Raw genomic sequence first — 20,593 nt, forward strand, 5'->3', positions numbered from 1 at the left:
CCGCTTCAAAACTTTGGTGACTTGGGACCTTATTTTGGGGCAAAGTCACCAAAGTTTTGAAGCGGTTTTTATTCGAGTCACCAGTACAGCAAAACAGTTCCAATTTCAGCTATCCCTCCCTGGCTGTTTGTGATGCCATCTGTTGATTTGAATTTACAAAAAGAAATGAAAGAACAGTCCAAGCTAGTGCCTGCTTGTTACATTGTCCAAAGCTACAAACAGCACCATTTTGCAGATAAGACAGTGTTATTTACAGATGGTTCAAAGAACCCTGAATCTGAAGCACTGCTATCCCACAATATGGCACAGCTATAAAAAGGTGAACAACATACTGTACCATCTTTCAGTATACACAGTAGAGCTTGTGGCCATAATGCTAGGATTACTATGGGTAGAGGAAAACAACCAAAACAATACACTAATAGCAACAGATAGTTTATCAGCAATCATGAGCATCAGGTCAGGGAAATCATGCAGGCAAGATATCATCAATGACATATATCATATCATATACAGAATACACAGAATGGGTTTAAGTGTATGTTTCCTTTGGGTTCCTGCTCATGTAGGGGTAGAAGGAAACGAGGATGTAGACATATTGGCAAAACAATCTGTGAAATCACAAACAATGCATCTGCAAATTCCATTATGTAAGCTGAGGCTAAAACCATCATTAAGAGTCAAACGGAAAAAAAAATATGGCAGGAGTACTGGGACACCAGTGATACAGGAAGACATCTCTACAAAATACAAAAGCATGTGGGTGTTGGGAGAAAGGTGGGGAGAAACAGAAGAGAAGAAACCATCATCACCGGTCTAAGAATTGGCCATACAGCACTCAACAAGACACTTCATGTAAAAACATCCAACTGGGTTATGCAGACATTGCAATCAGCCAGAATTAGTGCAGCATGTGGTAGTGGAATGTGACTTCTGTAAGGAGGAGAGAAAGAAACTAAGTGAAGCACTTAAAGAAATAAAGCTTAACCTCACACTGGAGAATATCTTAGGTAAGGCATTAGTAAATATATATGACCAACTAATAACATTTTTAAAAGAAACAGGTGTAGTAGACAAAATTTAGTTTGTTTGTTGTTTTTTTCCTGCCAATCTTCTGTTTCACACTCCACTCCAGTAGGTGGCGGTAATGCACCTTTAAGCTGGCTTGCCAACTGCCATTAAACCCAAAAGAAGAAGAAGAAGGCTACTATGCAACTTTTTTTTTTTAATTTATTTAATTAATTTTTTTTTAGGGCCCAAGCACCATAGGTGCAAAGCCCTGTTGTTTTTGGCATGTTTTTTTCCTCTCTTCTTCTTCTTCTTCTTCTTCTTCTTCATCCTATTATTATTATTATTATTATTATTATTATTATTATTATTATTATTATTATTTCTCTGTGGAAAAACTTGTTTTTGAGGCACTTGCGATGCTTGAAAACTCAGGAATTTAGGCACACTGATCAAATGTGCGTAAAATCACAAAGTTACATTGAGCAAGGGACTGGGCGTGGTCCCAGAGCTCTATAGCGCCCCCTAGAACAGGCTATGGTTGAGATGAAGTTGCTCAGATCCAACACGAAATTTGGTGTGATCGATACTGTTGTGATACAGGTCAATTTTCACTTGGTTCTATTTGACTCCACCCAACAGGAAGTCAGCTATGCTGAATGGAATGTGGGATTTAGAAATTTTCCCACACTGTTTTGAGGGGCTTGCCATTGCTTAAAACTCATGAAATTTGCACATACATTTGTCCTATGATACAATTTGAGGTGATATGGTAAATTGGTCTAGTTGGGCTTCATTAACTCCATAGTGCCACCTAGTTCAAAAATACAGATTTGACACCCTGTACATATTCAAAAACTCATGAAATTTGGTACACACATCAGTCATGTGCACCAGTACTCAGCCACAGGGGCGTGACCCCAGGTGTGTCCGGGGAACTCCATAGCGCCCCATATAGGAGCCTCATTGAGACTCCTGTCCGGTATATAGTTGGACCTAGCTGTATCAAATTTGGTAGGTGTGTGGAGTACCCTGAGTCAAACAAAATTGCCTATACATTGCATCAGCCATACTCAACAGGAAGTGAGATATTTCTCGTTTTGTGCATTTTGACATGTGTTAACCTTTTAACGCACTCCTCCTAGGCGGTTTGTTGGATCCATGTCATATTTGGTGTATGTCAAGTCAAGATGTTGCTGATGTTAAATTGCAAAGGCATTTGTGATATGTCACAAGATGTTGAAATGGTGAACCAATTAACTTATACATTACGCCACGCAAACAGGAAATGAGTCATAATTTCACCATGCATTGCCTGGTATGGCTCAAACTTCACAGGTTATAGGATATCATGGTTGAGAAGATATCCACATGCCCAAAGACACCCTCTGGTATAGCGGCACCATTTGGACATGGACAATAATGACTCCATTGCCAAAACATGTGTTACATTTTGATGTACTCTTCCAAGGTGGATTGTTGGATTCATGCCATATTTGGTATACGTCATGTAGAGATGTTGCTGATTTTAAGGTGTGAAGGGATTTGCAATATCTTGCAAGATGTTGAAATGGCGAACCAATAAATTTATGTTATGCCACATGAACATGTCAAAAATTCACCATGCATTGCCTGATATGGCTAAAAATTCACAGGTTATAGGATACGATGGTTCTGATGATATCTGCATGGCCAATTTGATCCTCTGGTACAGTGCCACCATTTGAACCTGGACAGCAATGATTCCATTGCCTAAAAACTTTGACTCATGAAATTTGGTACTCACATCAGTCCTGGTCACCGCTACTCAGGGATAGAGGCTTGACCCTGGATGTGTCCAAGGAACTCCATAACACCCCCCCCCCCCATGTCACTGAGACTTCTTCCTGGTATATAGTTTCACCTATCCGTGTCAAAATTGGTAGGAGTGTGGGGTGCCCCAAAATGAACAAACTGAAATGCACATTGCTTTAGTCAATTGACTTGTGACAGGACTTGTGATATCTTGCATGATGTTGAAATGGTGAACCAATAAATTTGTATGTTTCACCATGCAAACAGGAAGTGTGTCATAAATTCACCATGCATTGCCTGATAGAGCTAAAACCTCACAGGTTATAAGACATCAGAGTTCTGACAATATCCCCATGCCCAAAGTGAGCCTTTTGTGTATCGCCACCATTTGGACCTGGACAGTAATAATTCCATTGCCGAAAACTCTGACTCGTGAAATTTGGTATACATATCAGTCCTGGCCACTGCTGCTCAGGGATAGAGGCTTGGCCCCGGGTGCAATGCCCTATTGTTTACAGTATGTTCTCATGTGCAAGGGCCCTTCATCGCCGCTAGCGGCTATATATATTTTTGGGGTTTTTTTGACAACTTTATTTCAAACAGTCAGTGAACATTGACAAAGGTAGACATGAAATTGCTTACATTCAGAGGCAAGAGTTGAAAATTAATGAGAGACAAGAGGTATACATTAAATGAAATAAAGAAAAGGAAGACAAAGATAAAATAAATAAACAGATATTAATAAATAAATAAATAAATAAATAAATAAATTAATTAATTAATTAATTAATTAATTAATTAATTAATTAATTAATTAAAATAATGCAAAAAATTAAACAGTAAATGCAAGGTTAATTAATAAAAAAACAAGTAAAAACAAACACAGTGCATATATTAATTGTTTTAGCTGCTTTTTTGTTTTGTACAGGGGAAATTTTTGTAAAGTATTTTTCTGTCTTGAGCACCATGAAATGCGGCTTCTTGTTTGAGAATTTGCATTTATGAATGTGAAATCTGGCAAGAAGTAAGATCAGATTGATGAGGAAAAATGCATTATTGTCCTTATTACTGTGATCATAACAACCAAATATAAAATTTTATAGTAAAGAATAAAGTCAGATAAAACATCGTTAACAATAAAGGAGCTAATATCTTTCCAAAATTTATGTGTAAATTCACAAGACCAAAGTAAATGAGAGACAGTTCAGGGTGCAGTTCACAAAAAGAACAATTCACGTCGATGTCACACTTAAAATGATGTAAAAACACTTTTGTGGGGTAAAATCTATGAAGTAACTTGAATGAGATCTTGAATGAGTTTTTTTATTGCTGTCTTTCTAGTCTGAAAAAGTATGCAGAGTTCTGCTCTCCCTCTACGAGCCACTTACGATGAGATCTAACAATTGCCCCTTCAGCTTTGCGTTTATATATTTCATCCAACCTATGCTGCTGATTAATAAGATCAACCTTTTCTGAGTCAGTGATGACATCGACTGGTTTGGAAGTTAAAGATGTAATCTTAAGTCAAGTCAAGTTTATTTGTATAGCGCTTTTAACAATAAGCATTGTCACAAAGCAGCTTTACAGAATTTGAATGACTTAAAACATGAGATAATTTTATCCCTAATCTATCCCCAATGAGCAAGCCTGTGGCGACAGTGGCAAGGAAAAACTCCCTCAGATGACATGAGGAAGAAACCTCGAGAGGAACCAGACTCAAAAGGGAACCCATCCTCATTTGGGCAACAACAGGCAACATGACTATAACATTAACAGTTTTAACATGAAGTCAGTTTCGTTGATGTTATAAACTCTTCATTGATGGAAACTTGAGTGCAAAACTGTTCATAACAACTGCAGTCCTAAAGTTAGCAAGTCAACTGTAGTCCTCAGCCATAAAAGCATTACTCTAAGAGTCCAGAGTGTCCTCCAGGTGTGACTTTCAACTGCCTACATGGGGCCGTCCTCCACAGGAGTGATGCGATGAGACTCCAACCAGACACAGGGCACCAGGATGGATCAGGCAGGTCCGAGGAGCAGAAGAGGTCAGCATCTCGATCCCAGGACCGACATGTAACTCAGAGGGACAGATTTGGGGGGGGGGGGGGGGAACACAGGTTGTTAGGTATGCCCAATGTCCATTTTGCGAGGCGTTGCCATCTCCTCGCGTCGGCGGGGTCCACCAGTGCCCCGGCCGCTGGCCCGTCTCCCCTCACCGTGACCAAGATAGGCCCGCAGGACGACCCCGAGGCGTTTCTCACATTGTTCGAGCAGGTCGCCGAAGGCTCAGGGTGGCCGATGGAGCAGCGCGCGGCGCGCCTCCTCCCCCTCCTGACGGGAGAGGCGCAGCTGGCCGCGCTATAACTCCCCGCCGGCTGGCCTACGCGGACCTTCGCCGGGCCGTCCTCCAGCGCGTGGGGCGCACGCCAGAACAACAGCGCCAGCGCTTCTGCGCGCTGGAGGACGGCCCGGCGAAGGTCCGCGTAGGCCAGCCGGCGGGGAGTTAAGGCCAATTTATGCTGACATAATTCCATTTGCTAAAATTATGTGCCACATGTGTTATCAAGACAACACTTCATGTGACAAAGAAAGATATGACAAATACATAAATGTATGAAAATCATTTTGTACAATTAATGATTGATACATAGAAACATTTAAAACGTGTGTGGCAGCGGGGGCGTGGTCAAGCGCCGGTCTGTGACAGGAGGGCGGAGCCAGGGAAGGTGAGTGGTAGAATCATTACACCTGACGGTAATTAACCTGTGTTTTGTGTGTTTTCCCAGTCACCGCGCCCTATTTAAGGAGGCAGAGCAGAGAAGAGCTCATCCCGGGACAAGAACACAGTGTGTGTGTGTTTCGCTATCAGATTAAAACTGGCGGTTATACTGAAAAGTCTGGCAATAAAAAGCCTATTTGCATCTGAAGCGTTGTCCTGCCGTCCTCTGCGCTCCACCCACACTTCAGAGAGCTCTGCAGTGGTGCCAAAACCCGGGACAAGGTGGAGCACCAACCTCGCAGCCCCATGGAATCCTCCCCGTTCGCGGACCTGGTCCACGCCCTCGCCACGGCTCAGCAAAGCCAGCACCAGGCGCTCGTCACGCTCCGAAAGGAGCAAGAGCGGCGCTTCGAAGCCCTGGTGCTGGCCCAGCAGGAAGATCGCGAGGCGTTCCGGCATCTCCTCGCGTCGGCGGGGTCCACCAGCGCCCCGGCCGCGGGCCCGTCTCCCCTCACCGTGACCAAGATGGGCCCGCAGGACGACCCCGAGGCGTTTCTCACATTGTTCGAGCAGGTCGCCGAAGCCTCGGGGTGGCCGATGGAGCAGCGTTCGGCGCGCCTCCTCCCCCTCCTGATGGGAGAGGCGCAGCTGGCCACGCTATAAAGGCCTCTGCATGCTCTTGCGACAAGGCTTTCGCAGATAGCTTTTCGCAGACAGTTGTAATTTATTGTTGAGCGGGGGAATAGGCGTGCGCGATGTTATTCACCGGCACAACGCAAGGGGGCGCGAAGTCGCTAGGAGTAGTTGGTGGGTGTGGTTAGTGGAGTGTTTATCCTCCGGTTACTTATAATGACTAGAACTTTTTTTTTTTATAATGACTAGAACTGGAGTCGTATAGATGTACGTACTTCCTCACTTCCTCAATCAACCGCTCTTCGTGCTGCTCCATCTTCGCTCGTGTTTTTAAAAATACCGGTCGTGAAAACAAAAACCGGGAAAGTAGGGAAGCGGAAGTGCATGTACAGCAGGTAGAGTGGACCAATCAGAGCCCTCTTGTCTGCGGCGCTGTCTGCGAGGCTTCTGCGGTGGTCACAATTTTTGGGAGGTGCGCGCAGAGCGTCTGCGAAGGTGGGGGGGCTACGCAGACACTGTCTGCGACACCGTCTGCGAGGACTGGGTTGTCAGCATAAATTGGCCTTAACTCCCCGCCGGCTGGCCTACGTGGACCTTCGCCGGGCCGTCCTCCAGCGCGCGGAAGCGCTGCCGCTGTTGTTCTGGCGTGTGCCCCACGCGCTGGAGGACGGCCCGGCGAAGGTCCACGTAGGCCAGCCGGCGGGGAGTTATAGCGCGGCCAGCTGCGCCTCTCCCGTCAGGAGGGGGAGGAGGCGCTCCGCACGCTGCTCCATCGGCCACCCCGAGGCTTTGGCGACCTGCTCGAACAATGTGAGAAACGCCTCGGGGTCGTCCTGCGGGCCCATCTTGGTCATGGTGAGGGGAGACAGGCCCGTGGCCGGGGCGCTGGTGGACCCCGCCAACGCGAGGAGATGCCGGAACGCCTCGCGATCTTCCTGCTGGGCCAGCACCAGGGCTTCGAAGCGCCGCTCTTGCTCCTTTCGGAGCGTGACGAGCGCCTGGTGCTGGCTTTGCTGAGCCGTGGTGAGGGCGTGGACCAGGTCCGCGAACGGGGAGGATTCCATGGGGCTGCGAGGTTGGTGTTCCACCTTGTCCCGGGTTTTGGCACCACTGCAGAGCTCTCTGAAGTGTGGGTGGAGCACAGAGGACGGCAGGACAATGCTTCAGATGTAAATAGGCTTTTTATTGCCAGACTTTTCAGTATAACCGCCAGTTTTAATCTGATAGCGAAACACACACACTGTGTTCTTGTCCCGGGATGAGCTCTTCTCTGCTCTGCCTCCTTAAATAGGGCGCGGTGACTGGGAAAACACACAAAACACAGGTTAATTACCGTCAGGTGTAATGATTCTACCACTCACCTTCCCTGGCTCCGCCCTCCTGTCACAGACCGGCGCTTGACCGCGCCCCTGCTGCCACAATGTGTTTTTAAAAAAATAATTTTTTTCTATCAATACCTAGCCATGACCTTGAAATCAGATCCATTGATAACAACAGTCACAAATAGTGTTCAGTGTTCGTTGTTACAGCCAAACAGAATACACCGATTAGGCATTTTGTATCACAGAATATTAATACATCATTTCATAGTGTTTTGAGTGTTCAAAACTATCCACAAACTGAATAAATCCACAAAATCCGCAATGTAAACAACTCTGGTAAACGCACGCTATAGAGAAAACATGGGGACAGGCCAGCATCACCCAAGGGAGGTTACTGGTATGACGTCACACATAAGTTGACCTAGTTAACGGCTGGCTGCCTAAATTTGGCTGTGCGCGTCAACTTTAAATGCTTGTAGCGGGCGCATCGTGACACTGAGATCACGGGAAACCGAGGGGCTTGAATAACCCACCAAACCCGACATTTTGACACATGATATAGCCTGATTGCTGAAATTACCGCACGACGCCTTTAAGTATTGTGTCGTTTTCACCTGCTCTTCTTCTTTTAACTAGGTCATTACTGTATTTCCTAATGTCTTTAGCAATTTCATACTTTAATGAATTATTGCTATAAACATTTTCATTTCAAGCTTTGTTCCAGTAAAGCTCAATCAATCTCTCAATCTCAGTAGTTACATCCTTGTGTTTAAGAACAGTACTATTAAGTTTCCAGTATGAAGATTTAGGAGGACTGGAGGACAATAACTGAATGAGAATATGTATGGTTTTATGGTCAGATAATGGTGTAGATAGGATATTTGTTAAGACATTCTTCAAATCTTTGGATATACAGTTAGGTCCATATATATTTGGACACTGACACAAATTTTGTTTTTTTACCTGTTTACTGAAACATATTCAAGTTATAGTTATATAATGGACATAGACATAAAGTCCAGACTTTCAGCTTTCATTTGAGGGTATCCACATTAAAATTGGATGAAGGGTTTAGGAGTTTCAGCTCCTTAACATGTGCCACCCTGTTTTTAAAGTGACCAAAAGTAATTGGACAATTGACTCAAAGGCTATGTCATGGTCAGGTGTGGGAAATTCCTTCATTATGTCATTCTGAATTAAGCAGATAAAAGGCCTGGAGTTGATTTGAGGTGTGGTGCTTGCATTTGGAAGATTTTGCTGTGAAGAAAACATGCGGTCAAAGGAGCTCTCCATGCAGGTGAAACAAGCCATCCTTAAGCTGCGAAAACAGAAAAAACCCATCCGAGAAATTGCTACAATATTAGGAGTGGCAAAATCTACAGTTTGGTACATCCTGAGAAAGAAAGAAAGCACTGGTGAACTCATCAATGCAAAAAGACCTGGACACTCACAGAAGACAACAGTAGTGGATGATCGCAGAATAATTTCCATGGTGAAGAGAAACCTCTTCACAACAGCCAACCAAGTGAACAACACTCTCCAGGAGGTAGGCCTATCAATATCCAAATCTACCATAAAGAGAAGACTGCATGAAAGTAAATACAGAGGGTTCACTGCATGGTGCAAGCCACTCATAAGCCTCAAGAATAAAAAGGCTAGATTGGACTTTGCTAAAAAAAACATCTCAAAAAGCCAGCACAGTTCTGGAAGAACATTCTTTGGACAGATGAAACCAAGATCAACCTCTACTAGAATGATGGAAAGAAAAAAGTATGGTGAAGGTGTGGTACAGCTCATGATCCAAAGCATACCACATCATACCCCCAACTCCGGCATTAGAGCCCTTACAGCGGGGCGAATGGGTGACGCCTCGGCGGCATAAGCGTAGAGCTAAAGCTACCGCTGAGGCTCGCCCACTGGAGCACCACTCCTCTCCGCATCACGTGTCGAACAGGTTTGCTCTCTTTAGTGATGCACCCACTGAGAAACCTGAAAGAGCTCTGGTTATAGGGGACTCTATCATATGGCACATGAAATTAGCTCAGCCTTTAGGGGCACCAGCAGCTTTACTCAGGTGTATACCGGGAGCCAGGGTGCCGGACATAGCAGGTAATCTTAGGGTCCTAGGCAAGCACAGATTCTCAAAGATAGTTATCCATGCAGGAGCTAATGATATACGCCTTCGTCAGTCTGAGGTTACTAAGAGTAACTTTGTAGAGGTGTTTAAATTAGCGAAGGCGATGTCCGATGTTGTAGCATGCTCTGGCCCCATCCCAATGCGGCGTGGCAATGTAGCTTACAGCAGGTTATGGTCGCTGAACTGCTGGTTGTCCAGGTGGTGCTCTGAAAACAGTGTGGGCTTTATAGATAATTGGGCTAATTTTGAGGGCACTGCTGGCCTGTTAGGGCGGGACGGTATCCATCCCACTCGGGTAGGTGCTGCTGTCATTTCCTGCAGCATAGGTCATAGTCTCAGAACAGGCCTAGTTAATTTCTGACAATCCAGAGCCAAGGCCAGGGAGCAGACGAACAGGCTAAACCGACTGTCTGCTAGCTGCACAGAGTCGTCACTCAGGGTCCACTACATTGAGACTGTGTCTGTTCCCCGAGCTCAAAAAAAGGTAGAAATTTTCAAAGAGTTTGTTCCAGTAACCTAATCAATATAAAATTAGATCATACTGATTGTACAGCTGCTGCCAGCACCTTTGATCTAAAGGTGGGGCTATTAAATATTAGATCTCTTACATCTAAAGCGCTAATGGTTAATGAACTCATTACTGATCAGGAGTTTAATGTACTGTGTTTAACAGAAACATGGATTAAGCCAAATGAATATATAGCATTAAATGAAGCGAGTCCTCCTGGATACAGTTATATACACCAGCCTTGTCTAACTGGCAGAGGAGGAGGCGTTGCGGTTATTTATAACGATTATCTAGGTGTAACACAAAAACCTGGTTATAAATTTAATACATTTGAAGTTCTTCATACTCATATAATGTATGTAGCCTCGAAAAATAAGTCTACCCAGTTAATTCCATTGCTTATTATTTACAGGCCCCCGGGGCCATATTCTGAGTTTCTTTCTGAATTTGCAGATTTTATCTCAGATCTGGTTATTTCCTTACACAAAGCATTAGTTGTCGGAGATTTTAATATTCACTTCGATAACCCAGAAGACCCTTTAAAAACAGCGTTTGTGTCCATCTTAGATTCAGTAGGGATTAATCAGAATGTCATAGGACTGACCCATAATGGCGGTCACACCCTTGATCTAATACTAACATTCAGATTAAACGTAGACAATATAGTCATACTTCCACAGTCTGAAGTTGTCTCAGATCATTATCTCATCTCATTCAAACTATGTCTGAGTAATAATATATGCACCTCACCACGCTACTGTATTAAACGTACTTTCACGTCAACTACTGCACAGAGCTTTATAAATGATCTCCCAGAGTTATCAACTTTGACTGGGTCACTGTCAGCCCCTGCAGAACTTGATCAGGCAACTGAATGCTTAGATTCAACATTCCGCCATACCTTAGATAATGTAGCTCCTCTAAAAAAGAAAATGGTCAGAGACAAAAAATTAGCACCCTGGTATAATGATGACACTCGCGCTTTAAAACAGACCACTCGAAAATTGGAACGTAAATGGCGTCAAACAAAATTGGTAGTGTTCAAATTAGCTTGGAAGGAGAGCTTCCTGAAGTATAGAAAAGCTCTTAGTGCTGCGAGATCAACATATTTCTCCTCCCTAATAGAAGATAACAAAAATAATCCTAGATTCCTATTTAATACTGTAGCAAAATTAATGAGGAATAAGTCCACTATAGACACATGCACACCTGCAGTATGTAGTAGCAATGACTTTATGAATTTTTTTAAAGACAAAATTGAGAATATCTGACAAAAAATTCAAACTACTAATTTAAGGTCAGACAATGAAAGTGACCTTGTAGTTAACTATATAACTGTATCAGATCATCAGTTAGAATGTTTTACTCCCCTTAAAGAAACTGAATTAAAAAAAAGCCTCAGCTTGCGTACTAGATCCCTTACCTACACGTCTATTCAAACAGATAATACCTGAAGTAATTGAACCGCTTCTAAAAATAATAAATTCTTCTCTTACGATTGGCTATGTACCCAAATCCTTTAAATTAGCAGTTATCAAACCCCTGATTAAAAACCCTAACCTTGATCCCTGTCAGCTGTCCAATTATCGGCCAATATCAAACCTCCCCTTTATCTCCAAGATCCTTGAAAAAGCTGTGGCACAGCAGTTATGCTCATATTTACATAGGAATAACATCCATGAAATGTATCAGTCAGGATTTAGACCTCATCATAGCACAGAGACAGCACTGGTTAAAGTAGTAAACGACCTACTGTTGGCGTCTGATCAGGGCTGTGTCTCGCTACTTGTGTTGCTTGACCTTAGTGCAGCATTTGATACCATTGATCATTCCATTCTTCTGGATAGACTAGAAAATGTTGTGGGAGTTAAGGGAATGGCCCTCTCCTGGCTCAGGTCTTATCTAACTGATCGTTATCAGTATGTTGATATAAATGGTGATATTTCTAGACGTACTGAAGTAAAGTCTGGTGTTCCACAAGGTTCTGTCTTGGGTCCACTGCTTTTTTCTCTATATATGTTACCTCTGGGTGATATTATTCGTAAACATTGTATTAGTTTCCACTGTTATGCTGATGACACACAGTTGTATGTCTCTGCAAAACCTGATGAGAGACACCAGCTTAATAGAATTGAGGAATGTGTTAAGGACATTAGACACTGGATGCTTATTAATTTCCTTCTGCTTAACTCTGACAAGACTGAAGTACTTGTACTAGGACCACATACAGCTAGAAGTAAGTTTTCTGATTACACAGTGACTCCGGATGGCCTTTCTGTTTCTTCACGTGCAGCAGTAAAAGACCTCGGAGTGATTATTGACCCCAGTCTTTCATTCAAAACTCACATTGATAACATTACCCGGATAGCTTTCTTTCATCTCAGAAATGTTCAAAGATAAGAAATTTAATGTCATTGCATGATGCGGAAAAACTAGTCCATGCTTTCGTTACCTCCAGGTTGGATTATTGTAATGCCTTACTGTCTGGATGTTCCAATAAGTGCATAAACAAGCTCCAGTTAGTTCAAAATGCAGCAGCAAGAGTCCTTACTAGAACTAGAAATTATGACCACATCACACCTGTCTTATCCACACTGCATTGGCTCCCAATCAAATTTCATATTGATTATAAAATACTACTATTGACCTTTAAAGCACTAAATGGTCTCACACCACAGTACCTGAGTGAACTTCTGCTCCTCTATGACCTGCCATGCCTACTTAGATCAAAAGGTGCAGTCTATCTGCTGGTACCTCGTATAGTGAAGGCTCCATCAGGGGGCAGAGCCTTTTCTTACAAAGCTCCACAGTTATGGAACAGCCTTCCAAGTAATGTTCGGGAATCAGACAGTCTCAGCATTTAAGTCTAGGCTGAAAACATATTTGTTTAGTCAAGCCTTTTGTTAATGGTGTTTATGATGTAAAGGTGTAGATCTAGAGGGTCCTCAGACATAGAGTGTTTTGGTAAACTGGGATGTATGGATGCTGTCAGTCCCCACTCACTTGCTCACTCGAGTTTGTTGATGGTGTAGTGGCTGGCTGCTTTATGTCCCGGGGCTCCCTCATGCCTGTGTTACCTTCTGGCTCTCCCCTTTTAGTTATGCTGTCATAGTTAGTTGCCGGAGTCCCTGCTTGTACTCAGTGCAATATGTATACTGTTCCTACTTATTCAGGTGACATTGGGCATACCTAACCACCTGCTTTTTCTTTCCCTCCCCCCCAAAAAAAAATCTGTCCCTCTGAGTTACATGGAGTCAACAGGAAATCTTTTGGTGGAGAGGGTGGAGACCTCGACTGGCTCTCGTAGCCTGCAGGAAATTGGCCGTCAGACATTCTGTCACATGTCCCAGACCCGGTGAAATGTAACTGAATTGTCTTGGCCAGCCCTAAGGGTCCCATCTGCATCTCATCATTGCTGAGGAGTGTGCTCCCATCACCCAATCAAGCATCCAGCCAGAGCAGGTCATGATATTTTTTAACCATATTAACATGCCATTGTTGTGTTATGCCTGATGTCAAGAGACTCGTCTCTGCGAGCCTATCACACAGATTTAATACTTCTGTAAGGCCAGGTTTGGCGAGTTTGTCCCCAGACAGAGGACCACCCTAAGAGTGATGGGAAGGAGAGAAAAGGAAATCCTCCAGCTGGTGCAAAGGCGTCGGCAACTCCGTAAGAATTGGAGAAAGGCAACCCATGCAGAGAAAGAGGGGCTGAAAGCCCTGTGGGAGGAGGTCAGGAAAAGACTAGCCGGGCTTCGCAGAGCTGAACGCATTCGAAAACGCAACAGGCGGAAGCAAAAAGAGCGAGCCAGCTCCTTCAAGGATCCCTTTAAGCATGCCAGACAGCTGCTGGAGGAAAAGAAGACTGACAAGCTCGAAACCACCAGGGAGCAGTTGGAACAGCATGTCAGAGGACAGTACAGTGATCCGCAAAGGAACATCCCTTTGGGAACACCAGGATACGTACCTCAGCCTGCACAGCCGACAGTTGAGTTTAACACCATGCCTCCCAAGCTCAGTGAGGTCAGGCAAGTTGTGGAGAAGGCAAGGTCCTCTTCTGTACCAGGCCCCAATGGAGTCTCCTACAAGCTCTATAAGAACTGCCCCAAGGTACTAGAGCTGCTATGGTACTTAATGAGAACTGTCTGGAAAAAGCAACTCATTCCATCTGAGTGGCAAAGAGCGGTAGCAGTTTTCATTCCCAAAGAAACAAACTTCAAAGACATTGGCCAGTTCTGTAACATTGCTCTACTGAACGTAGAAGGAAAGATCTTCTTCTCAGTATTAGCCAGAAGGATGACCAACTACCTGCTTGAGAATGGCTACATCGACACCAACTGCCAGAAAGCAGGAGTGCCAGGATTCCCCGGATGCATAGAGCACTCCACAATGATCTGGGACCAGATCCAGAAGGCTAAGCGGGAGAAGACCGACCTGCACGTCATCTGGCTTGACCTTGCCAATGCGTATGGATCAGTCCCGCACCAGCTGATCAACTACGCCATGGACTTCTTCCACATGCCCACCTGCGTCAAGAACATCGTAGCACAGTATTTTAACAACCTGCAGATGTGCTTCTCCATGCAGGACTTCATTACTGGGTGGCAGCGGCTTGAAGTCGGAATTGCGATGGGATGTGCCATTTCTCCGATACTGTTTGTAGCAGCGTTTGAGATTATTCTCATCAGTGCAAGACAAATGGTAGGAGGGATCAAACTGCCAACTGGCCAGAGGCTTCCCCCACTAAGGAGCTACATGGATGATGTCACCACCCTCCTTCAGACAGCAGCATGCACATCAAGACTGCTGAAGAGGATGGATGAGCTGATGTCATGGGCAAGAATGAAGATCAAGCCCTCCAAGTCTCGCAGTCTGTCACTCAGGAAAGGAGTCAGGAACGACAGCATCACCTTTGTTGTCGGAGGGGAGAAGATACCACTCCTCGCAGAGCAGTCCATCAAAAGCCTGGGGAGGCAGTACACCGCAGAGCTGTCCGACAAGCAGATGGGGAAAACCGTCATGAAACAGCTCTGTGATGGCCTGGCAAGGATCGCTCAAAGTCAACTCCCTGGGAAGTACAAGGTCTGGTGCTACCAATTCACACTCTACCAGAGGGTAATGTGGCCCCTGAAAATGAGTGAGATCCCCTCATCGACCGTGAGTAAGATGGATGGGAAAGCCAACTCATTCATCCGAAAGTGGTTGGGGCTGCCACGGTGCCTATCTGAAGCGGCCTCTTTGGAAAAAACATGCTGCAGCTACCACTGAAGTCACTACAGCTGGGCTACATGCAAGAGAAGGCCAGGTTGGTCCTCGAGCTTAGGGAGTCCACAGACAAGTCAGTAAGGAACACTAACGCCAAGGTTCTGACTGGCCGCAAGTGGAATGCCCAGACCAAGGTCGACCAAGCTATCAGCCGGCTGCAACATCACGAGATCATGGGCAGAGTCCAGGTAGGAAGAGCAGGCCTAGGATGGGGAGATGCACCACACTTCTGGTCCAAGGCCAACCGCAAGGAAAGGAAGGAGATGGTGGTGGCAGAGGTGACAAGGATGGAGGAAGACCGCTACAAGATCAAAGCCATGTCGCAGGGTTGGCAAGGAAGCTGGACTACCTGGGAGGGAATTACAAACAGAAACGTCAGTTGGTCAGATGTGTGGAAGATCCCACAGGCAAGACTCAGCTTCCTCATCCGCTCAACCTATGACACGCTTCCCTGCCCTCGGAACCTCCACCAGTGGTTCGGGAGTGAGGAATGTTGTGCGCTCTGCAATGCTCCCAATGTAAGCCTCCAGCACATCTTGTCAGGCTGTAAGATCGTGCTCTCACAGGGCCGCTACAGATAGCGCCATGACCAAGTCCTGAGGAAGCTAGCTGAAGTGCTGGAGGAGTGCCGACAGGGAAGGAAAACACCAGCATCTGCAGAGGACCCCACCATCTTTGTTGTGGAAGAAGGGGTCAGCAGAAGCATCAGGCCAAGAGAAACATCAAGGCCCTTCTCCCCTGACCAGGAATGGAGCATGAGGGTCGACCTTGACAGGAAGCTTCAGTTCCCCATGGGGATCACCATCACATCTCTCCGGCCAGACATAGTCGTGTGGTCAGCCAAGGCAAGAGCGGTGATCCTCATCGAGCTCACAGTACCGATGGAGGAGGGGATTGAGGCCGCCTTCGAACGTAAGAAGGCCAAGTACTCAGAGCTGGCTGCTGAGTGCCGGGAGGCTGGCTGGAAGACTACCATCTACCCAGTGGAGGTCGGATGCCGAGGTTTCATGGGGTTGTCAACCACACGCCTCCTGAGGGATGTGGGACTCACCGGAGGAAGACTCAGGAAGGCAACAAAGGACCTGGCAGAGGAGGCTGAAAAAGGGAGCTTTTGGCTCTGGCTCAGGAGGAAGGACAAAACTTGGGGGAAGAACATCTAACCCCAGACAACAGCCGCAGGGGACAACACCCATCAGCTGCAGGGGGTGACAGGGAGACATCCCTGTCACTGCTCTGCCACCAGGAGACGTACCAGAATTAAAGGAGCGAAACGTTGGTGAATGGTGGTTTCTGGCTGATGACCCTGCAGCTGACCCATGGGCACCAGAGGAGGTGCGACAGGCAGCAATGCCCTGCAGGTATTAACATCTTCCTGTTTAATCCTGACATGGAGTCAACAGAAAATCTTTTGGTGGAGAGGGTGGAGACCTCGACTGGCTCTCGTAGCCTGCAGGGAATTGGCCGTCAGACATTCTGTCACATGTCCCAGCCCCGGTGAAATGTAACTGAATTGTCTTGGCCAGCCCTAAGGGTCCCATCTGCATCTCATCATTGCTGAGGAGTGTGCTCCCATCACCCAATCAAGCATCCAGCCAGAGCAGGTCATGATATTTTTTAACCATATTAACATGCCATTGTTGTGTTATGCCTGATGTCAAGAGACTCGTCTCTGCAAGTCTACCACACAGATTTAATACTTGTGTCATTTTTAGGGCATACCTAACAACCTGTATTTTTTTTCTCTCTCTTTCTCTCCCCCCCCATCTGTCCCTCTGAGTTACATGTTGGTCCTGGGATTGAGATGCTGGCCTCTTCTGCCCCTCAGAATTGCTTGATTCATCCTGGTGTCCTGTGTCTGGTCAGAGTTTTATCGCATCGCTCCTGTGGAGGACGGCCCCATGAGGACAGTTGAGGGTTATACCTGGAGGATGCTCTGGATTCTTACTTTAATGCTTTTATGGCTGAGGACTACAGTTGACTTGCTAACTTTAGGACTGCAGTTGTCATGAACAGTTTTGCACTCAAGTTTCCATCAATGAAGAGTTATATCATCAATGAAACTGTCTTCATGTTAAAACTGTTAATGTTATAGTCATGCTGTCTGTTGTTGCCCAAATGAGGATGGGTTCCCTTTTGAGTCTGGTTCCTTTCGAGGTTTCTTCCTCATGTCGTCTGAGGGAGTTTTTCCTTGCCACCGTCGCCACAGGCTTGCTCATTGGGGATAGATTACGGACAAAATTAGCTCATGTTTTAAGTCGCTCAAATTCTGTAAAGCTGCTTTACGACAATGTTTATTGTTAAAAGCGCTATACAAATAAACTTGACTTGACTTGACATCATCTGTAAAACACGGCAGAGACAGTGTGACGGCTTGGGCATGCATGGCTGCCAGTGGCATTGGGTCACTAAATCAAAATCAAATCAAGTTTATTTGTATAGCGCTTTTAACAATAAACATTGTCGCAAAGCAGCTTTACAGAATTTGAACAACTTAAAACATGAGCTAATTTTATCCCTAATCTATCCCCAATGAGCAAGCCTGTGGCGACGGTGGCAAGGAAAAACTCCCTCAGACGACATGAGGAAGAAACCTCGAGAGGAACCAGACTCAAAAGGGAACCCATCCTCATTTGGGCAACAACAGACAGCCTGACTATAATATTAACAGTTTTAACAGGTATAACCCTCAACTGTCCTCATGGGACCGTCCTTCACAGGAGTGGTGCGATAAAACTCCGACCAGACACAGGGCACCAGGATGGATCAAGCCGGTCCGAGGGGCAGAAGAGGCCAGCATCTCAATCCCAGGATCAACATGTAACTCAGAGGGACAGACTGGGGGGGGGGGAAGAAAGAGAGAAAGAAAACACGTTGTTAGGTATGCCCTAAAAATGACACAAGTATTAAATCTGTGTGGTAGGCTCGCAGAGACGAGAGTCTTTACATCAGGCATAACACACAACAATGGCATGTTAATATGGTAAAATATATCATGACCTGCTCTGGCTGGATGCTTGATTGGGTGATGGGAGCACACTCCTCAGCAATGATGAGATGCAGATGGGACCCTTAGGGCTGGCCAAGACAATTCAGTTACATTTCACCGGGTCTGGGACATGCGACAGAATGTCTGACGGCCGATTCCCTGCAGGCTACAATAGCCAGTCGAGGTCTCCACCCTCTCCACCAAAAGATTTCCTGTTGACTCCATGTAACTCAGAGGGACAGATTTGGGGTGGGGGGGAGGGAAAGAAAACACAGGTGGTTAGGTATGCCCAATGTCACCTGAATAAGTAGGAACAGTATACATATTGCACCGAGTACAAGCAGGGACTCCGGCAACTAACTATGACAGCATAACTAAAAGGAGAGAGCCAGAAGGTAACACAGGCATGAGGGAGCCCCAGGACATAAAGCAGCCAGCCACTACACCGTCAACAAACTCGAGTGAGCAAGCGAGTGGGGACTGACAGCATACATACATCCCAGTTTACCAAAACACTCTATGTCTGAGGACCCTCCAGATCTACTCCTTTACCTCATAAACACCAATAACAAAAGGCTTGACTAAACAGATATGTTTTCAGCCTAGACTTAAATGCTGAGACTGTGTCTGATTCCCGAACATTACTTGGAAGGCTGTTCCATAACTGTGGGGCTTTGTAAGAAAAGGCTCTGCCCCCTGATGTAGCCTTCACTATACGAGGTACCAGCAGATAGACTGCACCTTTTGATCTAAGTAGGCGTGGCGGGTCATAGAGGAGCAGAAGTTCACTCAGGTACTGTGGTGGAGACCATTTAGTGCTTTAAAGGTCAATAGTAGTATTTTATAATCAATACGAAATTTGATTGGGAGCCAATGCAGTGTGGATAAGACAGGCGTGATGTGGTCATATTTTCTAGTTCTAGTAAGGACTCTTGCTGCTGCATTTTGAACTAACTGGAGCTTGTTTATGCACTTATTGGAACATCCAGACAGTAAGGCATTACAATAATCCAACCTGGAGGTAACGAAAGCATGGACTAGTTTTTCTGCATCATGCAATGACATTAAATTTCTTATCTTTGCAATATTTCTGAGATGAAAGAAAGCTATCCAGGTGATGTTATCAATGTGAGTTTCGAATGAAAGACTGGGGTCAATAATCACTCCGAGGTCTTTTACTGCTGCACGTGAAGAAACAGAAAGGCCATCCAGAGTTACCGTGTAATCAGAAAACTTACTTCTAGCTGTATGTGGTCCTAGCACAAGTACTTCAGTCTTGTCAGAGTTAAGCAGAAGGAAATTAATAAGCATCCAGTGTCTAATGTCCTTAACACATTCCTCAATTCTATTAAGCTGGTGTCTCTCATCAGGTTTTGCAGAGACATACAACTGTGTGTCATCAGCATAACAGTGGAAACTAATACAATGTTTACGAATAATATCGCCCAGAGGTAACATATATAGAGAAAAAAGCAGTGGACCCAAGACAGAACCTTGTGGAACACCAAACTTTACCTCGGTACGTCTAGAAATATCACCATTTATATCAACATACTGATAACGATCAGTTAGATAAGACCTGAGCCAGGAGAGGGCCATTCCCTTAACTCCCACAACATTTTCTAGTCTATCCAGAAGAATGGAATGATCAATGGTATCAAATGCTGCACTAAGGTCAAGCAACAGAAGTAGCGAGACACAGCCCTGATCAGACGCCAACAGTAGGTCGTTTACTACTTTAACCAGTGCTGTCTCTGTGCTATGATGAGGTCTAAATCCTGACTGATACATTTCATGGATGTTATTCCTATGTAAATATGAGCATAACTGCTGTGCCACAGCTTTTTCAAGGATCTTGGAGATAAAGGGGAGGTTTGATATTGGCCGATAATTGGACAGCTGACAGGGATCAAGGTTAGGTTTTTTAATCAGGGGTTTGATAACTGCTAGTTTAAAGGATTTGGGTACATAGCCAATCATAAGAGAAGAATTTATTATTTTTAGAAGCGGTTCAATTACTCGAGGCATTATCTGTTTGAATAGATGTGTCGGTAAGGGATCTAGTACGCAAGTCACTAGTGTTTATTGATGATGTGACATAGGACAGAAGCAGCCGGATGAACTCTGAGGTATTCAGAGACATACTGTGTGCTCAAATCCAGCCAAACTGATTGGTCAGCATTTCATAATACAGATGGACAATGACCCAAAACATAAAGCC

This window comes from Neoarius graeffei, chromosome 4, assembly GCF_027579695.1.
Source record: "Neoarius graeffei isolate fNeoGra1 chromosome 4, fNeoGra1.pri, whole genome shotgun sequence".
Taxonomy (NCBI): domain Eukaryota; kingdom Metazoa; phylum Chordata; class Actinopteri; order Siluriformes; family Ariidae; genus Neoarius; species Neoarius graeffei.